The sequence below is a fragment of the Denticeps clupeoides genome, chromosome 1 (genome assembly GCF_900700375.1).
Source record: "Denticeps clupeoides chromosome 1, fDenClu1.1, whole genome shotgun sequence".
In the NCBI taxonomy this organism is placed as follows: domain Eukaryota; kingdom Metazoa; phylum Chordata; class Actinopteri; order Clupeiformes; family Denticipitidae; genus Denticeps; species Denticeps clupeoides.
In genome coordinates, this window is record NC_041707.1 from 27,042,383 (window position 1) to 27,062,679 (window position 20,297).

The following is a 20,297-nucleotide window of genomic DNA, read 5'->3' on the forward strand; positions in this document are numbered from 1 at the left end:
TTAGAGGAGCCAATTTTGGCTGTAATCCGGCACAGTAACAATTAATATGTATTCATTGTATTGTAGCAGCTAAACATTGCTTCCTCCTCACCATATTATAGCAGCTTATCAATTAAAGATGGCCGTCTATTCTTTAGTATCTATCGACTCATTGGCATTACTGAAATAAAGCATTTCAGAAACTACTTAGCATTTTATTTGTACCTCATACACATCCTTTTTATGATATGTAGAAATGCTGGAGAATGTATTTAGTTTTCATGCATGAGATTATGAATGAGGAAGTATAAAGCTAAATTAATGTAGCTTGTTCTATGCTGTGCATTCATGTCACACCACTTACACATCAAATTATTTCACAATTGCAGTCAGGCTTTCAGAATTTCAATTAATGTATGACAGTTCTTAAATTTGTGTCTGTGCTAGTGTTAGAGTGAGAGAGAGAGCAAGAGACAAAACGATGGTGAGATACAATGAAAGACTGCATAAAATAGAATAAAAATGCTATTTAAAAACAAAATGCTATTTAAATGCTATTTAAAAAAAAAAAGTTTTTTTAAATATATTTTTTCTCTTTTGCACTATGAAATGGAAAAATATCGGTTATCACCAACAGCATCAATAAACATGATGTTATGATAAGAAAAACTGAAAATTGACGCTTTCTTCCAAATAAGTCTTCTGAAGAACAATAACGGCACTACCTGCTCTTAGAGACTGTAAGCCACCTGGGATAAGTATTATGCCTGGAACTCCACTCTAGCTACATTATAGGAAAAATGGTAAGCGGGCAGAGTGTGGAAAATAACCCTGCACTTGACCTGTAGTTGAACAAAAAAGAAAACTGACTCTGTTGTAGCATACATTCCCATAGTGGCACATGCTAACATATCGCCTTGTGATTACAGATAATTTCATTGGTCTGTGTTGGAAGCAATGTGAAGCACATAATATGTAGCACAAAGGTGAAAATATTAAATGACATACCTTGTCACGACTACGGACTTACAGGGGAAGGAAGCGCAGAGGTCTGACATACTGGGAAGGGGTTTTTATTATAACAATAAACTCAAAGAAACAATGGCGCGGTGGCCGAAAACAGTTTAACGTAAATAAAGAACTGAAACAAACCCGTAGGCGTGTGGCGATTGCCAGAACTCAAATCACAAACATACACACGGTTGCCAAATGAAGTTCCCGAAAATGCCGGAGACCTAGAAGGGGCGGAAACATCCTGCATTTAAGCGCTGTCAGGATTGGCCACCGGTGTTGAGCACAGCTGCAGTCAATCCTGACAGAGCCCCCCCTCCAAGGGCTACGTCCTCGGAGCCCCAGCAGTACCATCAGTGGAGGTGGCGGGGCGGACGGTGGCAACCACAGGGCTCCTGCCCTGCTGTATCCTCCCCTTGGAGGACCCGGTCCCTCGGGCTGGCTTCCCGGCGTGGTCAGGCGTGGCGGCCCGGTCCCTCGGGCTGGCTCCCCGGCGTGGTCAGGTGTGGCGGCCCGGTCCCTCTGCCTGGCTCCCCGGCGTGGTCCCGCTTGGCGGCCCCGGACCCTCGGCCTGGCTCCCCGGCGTGGTCCCGCATGGCGGCCCCGGACCCTCAGCCTGGCTCCCCGGCGTGGTCCCGCTTGGCGGCCCCGGACCCTCGGCCTGGCTCCCCGGCGTGGTCCCGCTTGGCGGCACCCGGACCCTCGGCCTGGCTCCCCGGCGTGGTCCCGCATGGCGGCCCCGGACCCTCGGCCTGGCTCCCCGGCGTGGTCCCGCATGGCGGCCCCGGACTCTCGGCCTGGCTCCCCGGCGTGGTCCCGCATGGCGGCCCCGGACTCTCGGCCTGGCTCCCCGGCGTGGTCCCGCATGGCGGCCCCGGACCCTCGGCCTGGCTCCCCGGCGTGGTCCTGCATGGCGACCCCGGACCCTCGGCCTGGCTCCCCGGCGTGGTCCCGCATGGCAGCCCCGAACCCTCGTACCTGCACACAATAATCAGGGCCGATCCATCTGGGTACGTGTGGGCCCTGTCTCCACATGTCCCCTCTGACACGTCTTGTGTCACCCCCTGCACCGCGCAGGGAGATTGTCCCAGAGCCTCCGGCGACTGTTCCAGGCACCCCAGGCTGGTGCCTTCTGGGACTATGCAGCCCCTCTCGCTGCACGGCCCTGGTGCCAAGGGGGGGGCATTGCCAGACCATCCGGCTAGCCCCTTCTGCGTCCGTTGGGACAAGCAGGCCCTCTTCCTGCCTGTCCCAACTGGGTCCTCATGCCTACCCGGGGGCTCTATGGCGCTCCACCCCTCTGGAGGCGGACACAGACCCATGCCTGGCCCACCCTCCTCACCGGCTACCGGAGGACCCAGCTCAATCGCTTCCCCACCTACCCTCCCCTCAGGAGGAGTCCCCAACCCGAACTGCACCCCCCCAAAAAATTCTTTGGGGGAGCACCCCCCCCCGGCTGGACTTAGGGGTACCTTGGGGCTTGTCCACCTCGCCTTGGACCAGCACATTCGGGTCAGGAACCTCCTCCCTGGGGTTCAGCTCCGCGGCTGGGTCGCCATCTGGTGGACACAAAGAGGGGAAGTGGGGGCGACATACGGACACATATACCACGCACACACACACAGACAGAGACAGACAGAAGAGAGGGTCATCTGGCTCCCTTTCTGGGCTCTCCGGGACCTCCTCAGGGGGCACAGCCAGGATCTCGGGAGGTGCGACCTTCTCGTCGCCCACCAGTGCTTGGTCTTCTTGCCCCGGATCCTGACTGGTGCTGGATGTGGTAGAAGGGCAGAGTTCGATCCCTGGCTCAGGCTCTGGCCGATCAAACTCCGCCCTCAGTCTCTGCTGGAAGTCCCGAAAACTCCTCTCTGTCTCTCTCTGCTGCCAGAGGACTGCGCTCCAGCCCCATGCTGATCCAGTCAGACACGTGAGGATGGTGGTGATCTCATCTGTGTCTGCTGCCCCACTGAAGGGTCCTGGGACCATTGGGCTGTCCCACACGGGGCTGGGCACATCGCTGGAGATGGTGGTGGGCGTGGGGGGTGGTGGACGTCTTCTCCAGCATGCGGTGGCGCTGTTCAGCTGGGGAACGTCCGGGCAGAGGGAAGGCGGGTCGGCGACTGGGGCTGGGAAGGCATCTTTCCTGTGAGGCAGTTCCGGCAGTGCAGTTGCTGGCTGGCGACCTCCTGTCGCCCTGTTCCACCAGCTTACCCCCGCATCGCTGTCCTCCTCCTCACTGTTGTCGCACCTCTGGGACTGACGTGGGTCTCCACGGACCTCGCAACGATCATGGACGGGCACGATGGGCGGAGCCATACCGGCACCGACTGCCCATTTGCCGTCATCCTCGTCGTAGTCCGTGTCGACCTCGTACCCTCGGAAGTCACGTGGATCTTCATGGATGTCGCGACAATCTCGGACGCGCGCGCTGGGTGGAGCCATCCCGGCCCCGACTGCCCAACGAAAATCCACGTCATTGTCGCTCACGTCATCCGTGTCCTCCCACCAGTGACTCCGAGGGTCGTCCACCCTGCGGACATCCTGGACCCAGGGTGCGATCAACTCCCATGGGCAGTACTCTGGCCATTCGGGCTGGAGCCTGGCCACCTACTCGCTGGAGGGACGCCGCCGTTGTCGCTTCTCACCCCCCTGGAAGTGACGTGGGTCCCCACTGACCTTGCGACGATCGCAGACTGGCGTGATGGGCGGAGCCCAACTCTCGTCTCCCATGCTCTCGTCGTTGTCCGTGTCGTCCCAGTCCACGGGGAGCCTTGCCAGCAGAGCGCAGAGTTCTTGGCTCGACATGGCGATGATCGTGGGGGTCGCATCCTCTGCGCTCGCTGCCCACGTCACTTCCTCACTGCTGCCGACGCCAACGTCCTCGCTCCGCCCACTCACCCGCCGACGTTCCGGGTTTCGCGGAGTTTCCCGGGGGTGACGTCATCACGCGGCGTACCACGGCTTCTCAGGGAGAAAACGCTCCACCAGAACGGGCGCCGCGTCTCTCCCCTGGCGTCCGCGTTCACCGCGCCAGGCTGCGTCCTTCGCGGTGCATTTTCTCCTCTGCTTTTTACCTCTGCGCTTTTGGGGAGGTCTCTGGCATTCTGTCATGACTACGGACTTACAGGGGAAGGAAGCGCAGAGGTCTGACATACTGGGAAGGGGTTTTTATTATAACAATAAACTCAAAGAAACAATGGCGCGGTGACCGAAAACAGTTTAACGCAAATAAAGAACTGAAACAAACCCGTAGGCGTGTGGCGATTGCCAGAACTCAAATCACAAACATACACACGGTTGCCAAAAAGTTCACGAAAATGCCGGAGACCTAGAAGGGGCGGAAACATCCTGCATTTAAGCGCTGTCAGGATTGGCCACCGGTGTTGAGCACAGCTGCAGTCAATCCTGACATACCTACAGGGATAAGTCTTTCTCGCTTTCTCTCCCTCTTTAAAAACACACACGTTAATTGGTTAATTTGTGTAATTAATTTATTAATATGCAATGCATAAAAATGTTGTGGTGGTACCCACACAGATGCAATATTCATTCTAGCCAGACACAATCTCTTCATAAAGATGGAGACAGACGGGGCCATTTCATTTTTTTTTTCAGACATACAGGAAGTGGAAATCTCTTTTTTTCACACCTATTTACTTCAAATAAATTTCTCAATTATAATTAAGTACAAATAAAATTCCAAAAAAATACGAAGTAAGAACACTTAGTATTTCATTGTGACTGAATAAAAAAATGATAGGTGAGAGTGCTATAACCATCACAAAGAGAAACCAGAGAAGTGTAAACCTGTCTTCTCATGTATATTATATAAGACATATTTCAGACAACTTTCATGTTCTTGCATCATGCTACGAGATAACACATATAATCATTGTTTATTTTAAGTGGAGAAGAAAAAATATATATCAGAAACCTATGGCCAGTCCATAAATTGCAATTGTCAAATAGCAATTTATCGGAGTCAGAGATGGAAAATTTGTGGAAAAATAGTGGAAAATTTAGTAAAGCTCACACACCTGACAAAATACAAAAATGCAAGGGATTTATACCAACCTTTTTTAGCTATGCATGCAGGCACAAATGTAAAATCCCAACCAAATATGAAAGTTGCAGCCTGGATTGCACCAAGGAACATTCCATTAATGTTTGGACATCCTGCTTTTGTAGACATCATTAGTAGACAGATTTGCTTGGAACAGAGAAAAGTTTGGAAATTTGTAAAATATTGAAATATTGTCCACACACATATGTAGCGAAACTGGACTTTTAATCTACAGCTCAGATGCAGTCATTTTTTATACTCTGCCTTAATGTTTTTGTGATAGATGGGTTACAAATCACCTTGCTGGCTGTGGAAACTGCTGCTTGAGCTCTCTGGTCTCCTGGAAGCAGAGCAGGACTTTTGGTCTGTATGTGACCCAGATGAGGTGTAGAGAGGAAAGGGGATGCCAGAGAACAAATGCAGTAATAAAGCACTGAACCCATGCTCCCACTGGTGATCAAAATTGGGATTTAACATGCTGCAGGCCTACAGGGACAGAGAAAGAGAGTAGGGTGGCTTTATTCTTTCTCCGGCTAAATGTGGGTGGGGGGCCGGGGTTGACACTTGCACTACAGAGGGAGAAGGACATACCTGGATTACAGTGCATCAGGCCAACAAAAGGGCCAAAAGTCACAATGCGGAGACCCAATACCAGAAAACATAACAACAGTAGCATGTGGGTCTCAGACATCCCAGTAACGGACCATCACGATAGCACAGGAAGATGACCCTTTGTTTATATTTAGGGCTGTTATACTCAGCTATCTTATTGACAGCTGGCATAAATATGGAGAGGAAATGCTGAAGTTGAAGGAGCTGCATTAAATCATAGCTTCATGTTATTGGTACTTTTTGTGGCCTGTTAAGTAATGCACATTTGTTGATATTGAATATTTGTTGATAATCAAAATTGTCATCTTTATTATCATCATCAAATATAAAAGTAGCATATACTAGTAGCTATACTAATTTGAGTAAAACATGAATGTTTTTTGACACAGATGAAAAAGTTGTGTTGATGTCTTAAAGCTGGGTAGAAATCTGAGCAACGTTACATTTTTCTTAATGATTTTCTAGATTAACATATTTTACAAAAGCAACTTACATGTGACAAAATGTTTAGTTTTGTAGTAAGTAAATGGTAGTGTAAATCTATAATTACATATACATTTTATATTATAATATAATAATTATGTAATATACGTATAATCCCCAAAACACTGTAGTAACTATAAATAACTATAGTGACATTTAAGTCAGACATCGGTGATGTTTTCAAACAGCTCTAAAGGCTTATGCTGAACACTTTCTTATCATTCACTTGTTTTAATTAGGGGTGATGAAATCAGGATGCAAACATGTATGATCACCAAGCATCATCATAATATAATTGATTATGTTCTGCACTGTGTCCATGATTATGGCTTATATACAGTGCAGAAAATATATTATGATGATACTTGGTGATTTTCTGCCAGCAGCTTGAGGAGGGGTAGTGCAAGTGTCAACCCCGGTCCCCCACCCACATTCAGCCGGAGAAAGAGTAAAGCCACCCTACTCACTTTCTCTGCTGGTAGTGACCAGTGATGCGAATAACAGAAGTTACAATAACAGTGTTAAAGGGGGGAGGGGGGGTAATTTAACGAATGCTCGTTTTCGTTACAACAGAGTTAATAACCTGTGGCACATGTGGCTGTTTTTATCTGATCAGCCACAGGAGCATTGAGTTAAATCAAAGTTCTCCTGGGACTCCAGCTGACATTTGCCTGAAAAAGCCATGTTTAACCTTTACAGATTAAAGCGGCGGACATTCACCTGCCTTCTTGTTTCTCTCTGCATTCGGGTTTTCATTTCCATCTATATGAGGTTGCTGTCAGTTGCTGGGGGAACAGAGCAGCAGCTGTGGCACAAGGTTCTCCTCCACCTCCCTCGGTTCTGGAGCCCAGCTCTCCCGGAAAGTCTGTTGGCACCCAACCGTTCTGGTCATCGGGCTTGGTGTTGCAATGGGGAGTGCACTGCGACCATCATTGTCTTCAACCAAAACCATCCAACTCCATCATCACTGCACCATCTCGTCCACATCCAGCCCTTGATACTGTCCCCATCTGTTTTCCTGTTCTGGCCGCCTCCGTCAGTCTGTCCAAAGCTGCACAGTTCATCACAGGGGCATTGGTGGCCTAGCGGTTAAGGATGTGGCTGCGTAATCAGGTTTCCGGTTCAAATCCTGACCTGCGAAGGTGCCACTGAATTAAACCATCGTCCCCACACACTGCTATCCAGGCACCTGTCATGACTGCCCTTCTCACCAAGGGTGATGGGTTAAAAGCAGAGGACACATTTCTCTGTGTGCACCATGTGTTTTGCTGTGTATCACAATGACAATAACTGTTGTTTGTCTTCACGGGTTCCCCCAGGACATAGTCTCCGACTTGGGGCCCCAGTTCATCTCAGCTGTTTTGGAGGCATTCTACAGTCTTATTGTATCCACCATGAAGTCTTTCCTCTGGCTACCACCACAAATCAAATGAAGCTCCTTTCATCGTCAGTTCTTCAAAACTAGTGGCATTTATTTTCCTTACAATGCTGTAGCACAGTTACTAAATTATTTTGAAAGTGGTAACATAACTGATTACTTTTGTAGGGGACATGCAGGCTGGTTGAATTTGATCATAAGCATGCATGACATTCTGACCAGAGGGATCTTCCTCAAACAAATATTAAGGGACCCAAGGATCAGAAGCCATGTTTGGTAAGATTCTGTGTGATATTAAATGCTGACAATTTTTTGAGTGTGTGTGTGTGTGCGTGTGTGTGTGTGTGTGTGTGTGTGTGTGTGTGTGTGTGTGTGTGTGTGTGAAAGAAAATAGCCATATGGTTGATGCAGGATAACTTTGCTAAGGAATTTTTATTACTCAGTTTAAGTAATGGGGACCCTGGTATCCCTCCCCCAGAAACTGGGCCATGCCAAAAAAGATTCAAACTGCCAAAACATCTCACCATTGGTTCAGCACAAGCCCAGAGGTGCTGCTCAGTACTGGAAGATATAAACTGACTGTTTTCACCTTTCTAAACTTTTCGACCTTCAAACTTCTCATGACTGCACATGACTGCCTTTGCTCAGACTTCGCAGTCTGAAGTTCACAGCAACTTTGGCTTGACTCCTCACGCACAACTACATAGCCTATCACCTACCACAGGCCGTGGTACTCACCAACCAATAGTGAATGACCCAAGCACAAACAGAGATGCACCAACAGCCACAACCCATTGCAAAGCAGCAAGACGACAGACCTCACAGATAGAGCCCTCATGTATCACGCTAAGTCTCTCGATATCCAACGATATCTCTTTCCTTGCACGCTGCTTTCTAATTCATTGCATCTCCTCTGTCAGCCAGAGTTTGCATCAGGGCTTGTCAAGTTTCCTGATACATTATCCTGCTTCTATAAAATTTTAATCTGATATTTAGTTATCATGATTATGTGAGAATGTGAGTACGAATGAAACAGTGTTGAAATAATAGATTCATGCTTTCTTGCATTTGTAAAAAGATCGTGGGGAGAGAACAGAGTGTAGAAAAACTCTTTCTCTACACCCAAAAGCACTGTATTCATGTTACCTGGCAGAAAGAGGCATGGCACAATAGAGGTTAAAAAATGTATTAATTCTAATTTATTAACACTGGTAAATAATTATTGCAGTTACATGTGAATATTGTATGTTAAAAGGTACCAATGTTACAGAGAAAACAAAAATAAGAAGGAGTAAGGGGGGGGGGGGGGGGGGGGGGGAGAGAGAAAAAGCCATGAAAAAAATGAGAGAAGAGAAAAAGACTCCTGGAAAAACCCCTGGAAGACAAAGAGAGTGGGCGGTCCCGACGGCCGATACCTCACACTCGGGGGAGGCAAATGTTGCACTGCCGTCCGACAAAAGACATGTAAAATGGAGGTGTTGAATCTTCATGCACAACAAAGGCACAGGAATGTCACATTTCTTCTTACAGACGGCCAAAAGCATGGTCCTGCGACGCCCCATCTTACACATTTAAATGCATCAGAAAAGATCTGCTCTTAATTAAGATGTTTTAGTAGTAATAGTGATGTCACGCTGACGGGGAAAGGAAGCACAGAGTCAGGACATTCTAGGAAATGGATTTTATTAATAAACAGGAATAAACAGGGAAAACACAAACTTGCCCGCAGGCATTGCCAGAACTCAAAACTACACAAAGTTGCCAGGTGAAGTTCACATCAAGTTCACAAAATGTCGCCGCTGCAGAGGGGCGGAGTCACAGGCTTTTAACAGCTCTCCGGGCACAGGTGATGTGTCCAGCTGCCGTCAATCCTGACAGAGCCCCCCCTCCAAGGGCTACGTCCTCGGAGCCCCAGGAGTAGAATCAGTGGAGGTGGTGGGGCCCACGGCGGCAACCACAGGGCTCCTGCCCTGCTGTGTCCTCCCCTTGGAGGACCCGGACCCTCTGTCTGGCTCCCCGATGTTTTCCGGCATGGCGGCACCGGCCCCTCAGGCCGACCCTTCCGGGTACATGTGGGCCCTGTCTCCGCACGTCCCGTTTGACGCCTCTTGCATCGTTCCCTGCCCCGTGCAGTGAGGTGGTCCCGGAGCCTCTGGCAACCACATAAGGCACCCCTGTCTGGTGCCTTCTGGGCACATGCAGCCCCTCTCGCTGCACGTCCTTGCTGGCAGTGCGACCAGCCTCTCTCCCTGCACCGCACAGGGAGGTAGTCCCAGAACCTTCTGTCTGTCCCTCTTCCTGCCTGTTCCTCTGGAGACAGCCTCAGGCCCATGTGTGGCCTGCCCTCTTTACCAGCTACTGGAGGACCCAGCTTCGTGATGGGTGTGTGGCGTGGAGGGTGGTGGACGGAGAGTGAGGGCGCTGGTGCTGCGCTGCCGTTTAGCTGGGGAACGTCCAGGCAGAGGGAAGGCGGGTCAGCGACCGGAGCTGGCGAGGCGGAATCCCTGCGAGGCAGTCCCGGCAGCGCAGTTGCTGACTGGCGACCTCCCGTCGCCCTCTTCCACCAATTTACCCCCACGTCGCCATCTTCCTCCTTGCTGTCCTCACACTGCTGGGAGTGACGTGGGTCTCCATGGACATCGCGATGGTCCTCGCGACCATCACGTGGTGCTGTGCACCATGGCTCGACCTCCGTATTGCCGGGAAGAAACCGCTCTACCAGTACACATGGGTCGTATGCCGGTCCCAGTGCATCTCGCCGTGGATCTTCCCGACCCCACAGGCGTCCCTCCAGTGCTCCCTGCTGGCGCCCGCTTTTCAAATGCCTGGCTGCGTTTGTCTCCACAGTTCTCCTCTGCCTTTTTCCTCTGCGCTTTAGGTGGGAGCGGCGACATTCTGTCATGACGGCGAGCTGACTGGGAGGGGAAACGCAGAGTTGGGACATTCTGAGAAAGGGATTTTATTAATATACAGAAACAAAAACAGGGAATAAAGGGGAAACAGGGAATAAAGGGGAAAACACAAACTTGCCTGCAGGCCGATTGCCAGAACTCAAAACTACACAAAGTTGCCAGGTCAAGTTCACATCAAGTTCCCTGCAGAGGGGCGTCAATCCTGACAAGTGAATAATTCTGGGAATGCCCCCGTTATTCTTCTTTATATTTTAATTATATTTTAATATTTTGTTTTAAATATTTTAATGTTTGACATTTAATTCCATGTTTGAGGATCGTCTTAGCCAAACAATTTATTCAACACGGCCGTTTGAGCTGGATTCCACATAATTAAAATCAAATTGTGAGACCAGCGAAGGTTCACACATCTAATGTTAATGAACATCTCTTGAAGCAGCTTTTGTTGATGACAAAAATGGACAAAACAGATTCACCAAACATGCTTATTTCTGGCATAAAAATACTAAATATGCTTTTAAATTGGATTCTTTGAAATGGTCTTTCGTCTTTTCGTCTCCATGACCACCACAGAGTATGTGTTTTCAAATGTTTAACTTGTAGTGTAATACAAATATAGTTACATCATACTGTATTTAACTATAAATCATTGTACTAGTTAAGTTCAGGGCCACATCATGGCCTCATACTACCAAGATTGTGAAATTGAATCTTGGCTCAGACCTTGTCTGTGTGTTTACATGCCCTCCCCGTGTTGGCACAGGTTTCCTCTGGGTTTTCTGATTTCTGCCATCCTAAGGCATGTACAGTAGATGAATTAGTGACTCTGAATTATCAATATTTGTGAACATATGAGTGAATGGTTTGTGTGTCCCTCACTTGTTCTCAGTGTCCTGGTAAAAGAAAGTGTGTGCGTGGGTGAGTGAAAGAGAGGGAGAGTTACAATTTCAATAACATTAAATTTTAAAAAGGTAAAAACTTGAGCACATTTACTGGAAAAGCAATATAACAGTAAAATGCAATAAGAATCAATCGAAAGAACTCTCTTCTCTTTTTGTGTGTGTTTTACTTGGTTAACTTACCCATCCTGACCAATGGGTGACCACACCCAAATTATTTCTAGGTCACAAAACCTATTTACCAAAACCTATTTCAACATATGATTGGTTGCCATATTCTAATACTGTGCAAACCCAGTATCATAAAATATCAAATTTTTAGGTTTGTATGAACTAGTACATTTGTATGAACTAGTACATTTCTACTTTTTTGAGAGATAACAAGATAACTGTTCCAACAGTATCTGATTTGTATGCCTTTTTCAATAATTCCATCAGATAAAGACTTCTTTGCTTTTCCATTGGGCATCAAATGACGGATTACACCCAGATAATTAATTAGGTTCCATCTTACTATATCTTTCAAAATTTTCTGTAGAATAATTGCTTTCAAATTTTCGGGTATACTAATTCCTGTATATATAAGAACCACTATATTACTATCTCCATTACAGGTAATTCTCATTGAACTTGTACTTATTTACTTTCTATGTGCAGTTTTTAATCAAACCTCAGAGATCAAGAAGCCATTTTAAAATCAAAAGGTCATTTTAAAATGTTGTGGATAGTGTAACATCAAATCAGACCAAGTGCCAGACAGGATCCCCATTATCCATTTGTGAATGTGCTGCCACAATGAATACCATTATTCCATCAGCAAAGAAATCTATTGGGGAAAGTGAGTGGGACTTGTAGGGAATCAGGAATTAAGACTGTTTCAAGAGTTGTGATTATGTTGGGAAATTGGTGTACTCATTAACTGAATGGTGCAGATGCTCCTGTTCAATCAAGGCATATTATTTTAAACGGCTCTCATTATTTCGTTCTTATATCAATAATGGCTGTCCACTTGTAAATTCTGGGATATATCTCTTGTGATTTCCTCTTGAGAATATGATAATAATTGTACTCAGGACCCATTAAAATGGGATATGACATAGACAGACCTTGCATAATAACAGTTTAATTTCTCTGTAGACAAAACAGTGCATGATACAAGGCTCCACAGGGATTTTTTTGTGCAGCTATTTGTTTTGGAGATGGTGGTGAAACTGTGGTGAACTGTTTGTTTCATTAACTGTCATAGTCATGTGTGATGTGGCCATAGTTTAGGATACAGTAACCAGTAAAATGCATTTTAAAGCTTTAAGTGTAACCTGAAAATGGCATGATTTTCAGACAGATTTTGTTGAAGCTCAGTAGAAAGTGGTCTCACTCTGTCTTTAGCTCTTTTTATTTTTGCAGTCAATTGCAGCCATTTCATTTTTCAATGTGCACTGATCTCATTGTCTTTAGGTCTTCACCAGGGAAGAACCAAAAGGCTAACGATGAGACTGGATGCAAAACAAAAAAACAAAATATTCTATTTATTTTGGTATAAATTTAACAGGCACTTACATGATTATGACATTCATTTTACCACTAGCTTTACTTGTATATGATAAGGTCCTCTTTTGTTAGTCAGTGAGCCATTTTTTTTCTATAAGCCTGTGTGGAGTTCTGATGGATTCTACTTGATTGGACTGAAATCTCAGCATTAAGGACAAACAGTGTTTTTAAAAACGATTGACTTCACTTCCTGCCACCTGCCACGTGGCTGACCTCTCTCAGTGCACTTGTGATTTGCACCAATGGTATGCTGACAACATGACAGCTTTGCTTTGTACCACAGCAGGTTATCGCCCGGTCTGAGATTGTCTTCACCAGTGAGTCCTTTCAAGCTTATGCATGGCACCCTAAGCAGAGGAAACACAAGCCTATTAAGTTCTATATTTTGCAATATGGGTTTGTTTTCAAGGCCAGTTCCTTTAGATTACCCCCCACCCCCTTTTGCAAATTCAATAAATTTATGAAGTCAGTATTGAAAATTCTTGCTTGTGCATAATGTTTGTTTCCTTAAATACATTTAACTAGGGCTGAAATGATTATTCGAATAATTCAAATAATCCGATTACAAAAAATGTTTGAGGAAAACTCTTTGCCTCGAGGCTTAGTTAAATTCACCAAAGTCATATACGTGTTTCCTGATAAGTTACATCTCAAAACTTCAAGTAACTTCAAGGAAAACCTCCAGCTTACGCCTAAAGGTCGAGGATCTTAACCATACCGCATCAGGACTCTTTTGCAGAAACAAGGACCAATGCAAGTAAAGTTCATAACTATTTAGATGCATGTTTAAGCTTAAAACCCTTTTTAAGGTGAACCTTGATTCTCTGACGATTCTCATTAGGCTGTGGTTAATTGATGTGTAATACTGCCATTCTCTTTTCATCCCTTTCCTTTATCCTGTGTGTATATGTTTGTTTAATTGTTGTATGTTAGCTATAGCATTGTTTATTAAATTCTTTAAATTCACAATCATTTGTTTCTGTGTGCTGCTCACAATCTGGAGTCACTGAACGTTGAACTTTTAAGCTACATGCTAAATTACTGCTAGCACTGCAGAGTGGAAAAGTTGTTTTCCTTGGCCAGGGAATAACCTTTTCTTGAATTGATAAATAATTATATTATCTGCTCGGTGGACGGACAGATCAATTAATTGTAACATTAATTCTGTTACAGTTTATCCTAAAATTGAATCTAAATTTTGATTATTAATTATAACCAGTTATAATTCATTATAAATATTTCCCTTTGAGCGAATTCGTTACAATGATAAAACAGTATTTATACTTATATCAGGATATTGGGACCACAGCATTGACACCCTGAAACTCTGGACCAGCGCACAGAAAGAACCGTGACAAATATTATTTTAAAAATACTGCTAAACACATAATATTCTGTACTACAGTGTCAAAATCTGTCAAAATCAGAAATCCGTCCAGATTGGTGTTAGTTTTCTGGATTATTACAGTAAACAAACTACTGTATTTCAGAGTCAAGCTGAAGAGTTGTAATTATATTGGGAAATTGGTGTACTTATTAACTGTCAGTGTGTGCAGATGCTCCTGCTCAATCAAGTCATATTATTTTTAATGGCTCTCATTATTTCATGCTTTCATACAGACAGGCTGAAGCCAGGGCAGGATCAAATATTCAGAGAATATTGTCCAGAGAAACATGGGATCAGGGGCAATAGGGACATGTGTGAGGTAACTGGAGCCCCTGGGGCAGTTGGTTATCGGCATTATGTGCTACACAGATGGGGCAGACAGCCACATACTCGGCTACCTTGCCTGGCAGACCTGGCGGCCAGAAGGTTGGTTGATTAGCTCTAGAGTCCCTGTTTATTCAGGTTGGCCAGATAAAGAGCCGTTGTGGCCCCATTGCAGGACCTAGGGGTGTAAGTCTGTGGGGACTTCATCTGTACCATTGGCCATGGTGTTCCGGGAACCAGGGCGATAGGAGGGGGTAAAGCGGAAGTGCTTGATGAAAAGGACTCATCTCGCCTGGCCTATTCCAGTAGGGCTGCACGATTTGGGGAAAAAGACATATTGCGATTATTGAGATCAATAAAAATCAATGAAAAGTCGCATACTAATAGTGAAATGTTTAATTTCAAAGTGAAACATACAAACTACTTATAACAACCTGAAATGCCCAGTTCTTTCAAAATACAATATTCTACAAAATTAAATATATCACAAAAAACTATTTTACATTACTGTCGAACGACAAACCCTGGTAAGGCTAAACAACTGTTTTGATTATATTTGGCCATTATAAAATCCCGTTCTTACGTTTAACCAAAACATTGTTTGGAGGCTGACCTGAACACAGGGATGCATAGCTTTGCTAGCTTAGCTAAGGTTAAGATTTGTAAACTGAGATGAATTTCTTTAGGAAACCTTCAAAGTTTGAGAAAAGTTAACTAAACAGCTAAGAACAGTCTAAATAGTTAATGCCTACGTTTACTAATCATTTAAATCACATCTTTTTGCGTTCATGTAATTGCACAGACTGACGTCACGATTACGATTAGATTAATCGTGCAGCACTATATTCCAGGTTCTTATGGTCTGTGAGGTGGATGCTCAGCCCCTTCCAACCAATGACACCTGTCCTCCAAGAACAGTTCGATATATTCCCGATGTCATAGTTATGTTCTGCCATGGTTAGATTATGCGAGAAGAATGCGCAAGTTTCTTGTCTGTGCTTGTCCTTTGGGACAAACAGCCCCAACGCTTAGGCTGGAGGCATCTACCAACCGCTAGGCCCACTGCCCCTTGTTTTGTGGGGGATGTTGACTCAGTGTCAGCTACTGGACTCAAAACCACAAGTCCGTCACGTTAACCATTAGGCCAACACCAAATTAACACTACACATTGTAACCAGTTTGACTTTCATGTTACCAAACATGCAGACATGTGTAACATTAATTCTGCAATTTTTTTCCTTTCAATCATTTCTGCCAAGGACAGTGCACAACTGTTTACAAGTGATCTGCATGAAATTGGGATGATTTTGTACATCATGCAACGTGGTGGAGTCATATGGAGTTTTCCTCACTGCTCCCCCATGCTTTGTTTAATTAGAGCCTCAGTCCTACGAATGCCAGGCTCCAGGTTGTCCCACGCTTCCTCTTCTGCTTGTGCACCCTGGATACACTGCATCTCAACAGCTGCTATTTTAGGAGGTGCATACTTCCCTTCACTCGATTTTTTTGTCCAAGCCCTAGTTAGGTCCAAGTGCTTCTAGCAAAGGAATGTATCCAAAAATAACTGCCCCATTCGTGGCTTTTATGTGAACCCCTTGAGCAGTTTAGATGCTTCTGTTTTTTTCTGTGCTGTATCAGGAGTGGCTGGTGTTGAATATTGCAGCAGACACAGGTTTCCCAAAACACAAACTTTACTCTTATAGAACCATTCTTGCAGTATACACATTTGTAATATACAGTCAGGTCCATAAATATTGCGACATCGACACAATGTTAACATTTTTGGCTCTATACACCACCAGAATGGAAATCAAATGAAACGAACAAGATGTGCTTTAACTGCAGACTGTCAGCTTTTATTTGAGGGTATTTACAGGTGAACGGTGTAGGAATTGTGCCTCCCACTTGTTAAGGGAGCAAAAGTAATGGGACAGAATAAGAACCATAAATCAAACTTATACATTTCAATACTTGGTTGCAAATCCTTTGAAGTCAATTACAACCTGAAGTCTGGAACACATAGACATCACCAGACGTTGGGTTTCAACCCTGGCCTCTACTGCAACAGTCTTCAGTTCCTGCTTGTTCCTGGGGCATTTTCCCTTCCCTTCAGCAAGTGAAATGCATGCTCAATCGGATTCAGATCAGGTGATTGACTTGTCTATTGCAAAACAGTCCACTTTTTTCCCTTCAAAAACTCTTTGGTTGCTTTTGCAGTATGCTTTGGGTCATTGTCCATCTGCACTGTGAAGCGCTGTCCAATGAGTTCTGAGGCATTTGGCTGAATGTGAGCAGATAATATTGCCCAAAACACTTCAGAATTTATTGTGCTGCTTGTGTCAGCAGTCACATCATCAATAAATACAAGAGAACCAGTTCCACTGGCAGCCATACATGCCCACACCATGACATTTCCAGCACCGTGCTTCACTGATGAGGTGGTATGCTTAGGATCATGATCATGGTCTCATCTGTCCATAGGATGTTGTTCCAGAACTGTAAAGGCTTTTTTAGATGTTGTTTGGCAAACTCTAATTTGGCCCTCCTGTTTTTGAGGGTCACCAATGGTTTACATCTTGTGGTGAACCCTCTGTATTCACACTGGTGGAATCTTCTCTTGATTGTTGACTTTGACACAGATACACCTACCTCCTGAAGAGTGTTCTTGCTATGGCCAACTGTTGTGAAGGGTGTTTTCTTCACCAGGGAAAGGATTCTTCGGTCATCCACCACAGTTGTTTTCCATGGTCTTCCGGGTCTTTTAGTGTTGCTGAGCTCACTGGTGCGTTCCTTCTTTTTGAGAATGTTACAAACTGTTGTTTTGGCCACGCCTAATGCTTTTGCTATCTCTCTGATACGTTTCTTTTGTTTTTTCAGCCTAATGATGGCTTGCTTCACTGATATTGACAGCTCTTTGGATCTCATCTTGACAGTTGACAGCAACAGATTCCAAATGCAAATAGCACACTTGAAATGAACTCTGGACCTTTTATCTGCTCATTGTAATTGGGATAATGAGGGAATAACACACACCTGGCCATGGAACAGCTGAGAAGCCAATTGTCCCAATTGAAGCCAATTGAATATTACCTTTGGTCACTTAACAAGTGGGAGGCACATATGCAAAGTGTTGTAATTCCTACACTGTTCACCTGGTTTGGATGTAAATATAAAAGCTGATAGTCTGCAGTTAAAGCACATAGTTTCATTTAATATCCATTGTGGTGGTGTATAGAGCCAAAAATGTTAACATTCTGATGATGTCGTAATATTTATGGACCTGACTGTATTGCATCTGATCAAGATCATAGTGCCATCTGCCATTCTGTCACATGAATAATACAAAACTTTTCCATCTCCATATAATAAAGAACTACTATCCAGTTTGGACTAACACTAGAGGGGGTTCAACAGTATGAACATTGCATAACCTAAATATTACCATAAAACCATAAAAACAAATTTTTCTTCCTTTGTTTATTTATTTTAGAAGTAGGGGGTAGGGGGTAGACTACCCCTGACTTTGAGCCTATTCAAGGGATCCTTCTGCCCTTATATCAGAATAGGCTCACTGTCAGGATTGCCTGCAGCTGGGCTCCACACCTGACTCCAATCCTGACGCCCCATAAATGCCGGATGTTTCCGCCCCTTCTAGATCTCCGGCATTTTCGTGAACTTCATTTGGCAACCGTGTGTATGTTTGTGATTTGAGTTCTGGCAATCGCCACACATCTACGGGTTTGTTTCAGTTCTTTATTTACGTTAAACTGTTTTCGGCCACCGCGCCATTGTTTCTTTGAGTTTATTGTTTGTTTATTAATAAAAACCCCTTGCCAGCATGTCAGACCTCTGCGCTTCCTTCCCCCGTAAGCCCGTAGTCGTGACACTCACCAAGGCAAATAATGCTGTTCAATAAATCAGTGAAACTGCATATAGTTCTACAGCGTCCGACAATCCAGAGCTTTAGTTCTTCGGACCGGGTAATGCCATCTGACTTCAGTGGTTGTGGAGTGTTTGTCTCATTCTGATTTGGTGTTCCTTGCTCTGGTCCTGTTGGGCAAAATAACTTATCAGTCCCAGGAGTGACCTTAACTGGCTCACATTGGAGCTGGAGCCTCCATTTTAGCTTGCACTTTCTCAGGTGACTTATTCAAGCCATCTGCATCAATTATGTGACGCAGATACTCCAGTGACTCTCATTTCTCTTTTTCCATATATAGGCCAAAGTTATTTAGGCATCCCAGGACTGTGTCCAAGGTCTCTAGGGTGTTCAGTGTTGGTGCATACTGTGACTAGAATGTTATCCAAATAGTAGGTATTGTGTATAATTCACGTTTCTGGCCTCTGCAGCCCACTACATGTGTTTCCGGTTGAGGCTGAAAGCATCAAAACTATGAATGAACACATGTGGAGTTATGTACTTAACAAAAACAGGTGAAATGACTGAAAACATGTTTTATATTCTAGTTTCTTCAAAATACCCACCCTTTGCTCTGATTTCTGGTTTACATTTACAGCATTTATCAGATGCCCTTATTCAGAGCAACTTACAATCAGTAGTTACAGGGACAGCCCCCCTGGAGTAACTTAGGGTTAAGTGTCTTGCTCAGGGACATGGTAGTAAGTGGAATTTGAACCTGGGTCTTCTGGTTCATATGCGAGTGTGTTACCCACTAGGCTACTACCACCCTGGATTTGCACATTCTTGCCATTCTCTTGATGACCTTCAAGAGGTAGTCACCTGAAATGGTGGCCAGGTCTTTTGCCGCAGCACTCCCTCACTCACTTTCTTAGTCAAATAACCCTTACATAGCCTGGAGTTGTGTTTAGGGTCATTGTCCTGTTGAAAAATAAATGATCGTCCAACTATACACAAATTGGATGGGATGGGATGGCATGTCCCTGCAGTATGCTGGTTCAGTGTGCCTTCAATTTTGAATAAATCCCCAACAGTGTCACCAGCAAATCACCCCCACACCATCACACCTCCTCCTCCATGCTTCACAGTGAGAACCAGGCATGTGGAATCCACCCGTTCACCTTTTCTGCATCTCACAAAAGACACAGCGGTTATAACCAAAGATCTCAAATTTGTACTCATCAGACCAAAGCACAGATTTCCAATGGTCTAATGTTTATTTCTTATGTTCCTTGGCCCAAACAAATATCTTCTGCTTGTTACCTCTCCTTAGCAGTGGTTTCCTGGCAGCTATTTGAAGGCCTGATTTGCCTCTTAACATTTGTTCTAGAGATGGGTCTGCTGCTAGAACTCTGTGTGGCATTTATCTGGTCTTTACATTGGTAGATTCTGCTGCTTATCACTTGAAGCTGCTTATCACTTGAGATTTCTGAGGCTGGTGACTCGGACAAACTTCTCTGCAGAGGTTAATCTTGGTCTTCCTTTCCTGGGTCTGTCCTCATGTGTGCCAGTTTTGTTGTAACGCTTGATAGTTTTTGCGACTCCACTTGAGGACACAATTAAAGTTTTTGCAATTTTCTGACCTTCATTTCTTAAAGTAATGATGGCCCCTTGTTTTTCTTTAGTTAGCTGATTGGTTCTTGCCATAAAATTCATTTTAACAGTTGTCCAATAGGGCTGTCGGCTGTGTAGTAACCTGCCTAACACAACGGATGGTCCCAACCCCATTGATAAAGCAAGAAATGACACTAATTAACCCTGATAAGGCAGACCTGTGAAGTG

At 44.9% G+C, this 20,297-nt stretch overlaps 1 protein-coding gene across 37 annotated transcripts in view; it reads left to right on the plus strand.

The window, feature by feature from the left end:
- Positions 1-20,297, plus strand: part of LOC114786615 (receptor-type tyrosine-protein phosphatase delta) — a 403,565-nt gene that overhangs the window by 226,947 nt on the left and 156,321 nt on the right. Inside the window, exon 1 of one of the 37 annotated variants that reach the window (XM_028973873.1) lies at positions 7,695-7,802. The exons of the other annotated variants lie outside the window; for them this stretch is intronic. The gene's annotated coding sequence lies outside the window, so the exon portion shown is untranslated. Of the gene's footprint in view, positions 1-7,694; positions 7,803-20,297 lie in introns of those variants that run through there. 37 annotated transcript variants of the gene reach the window in all.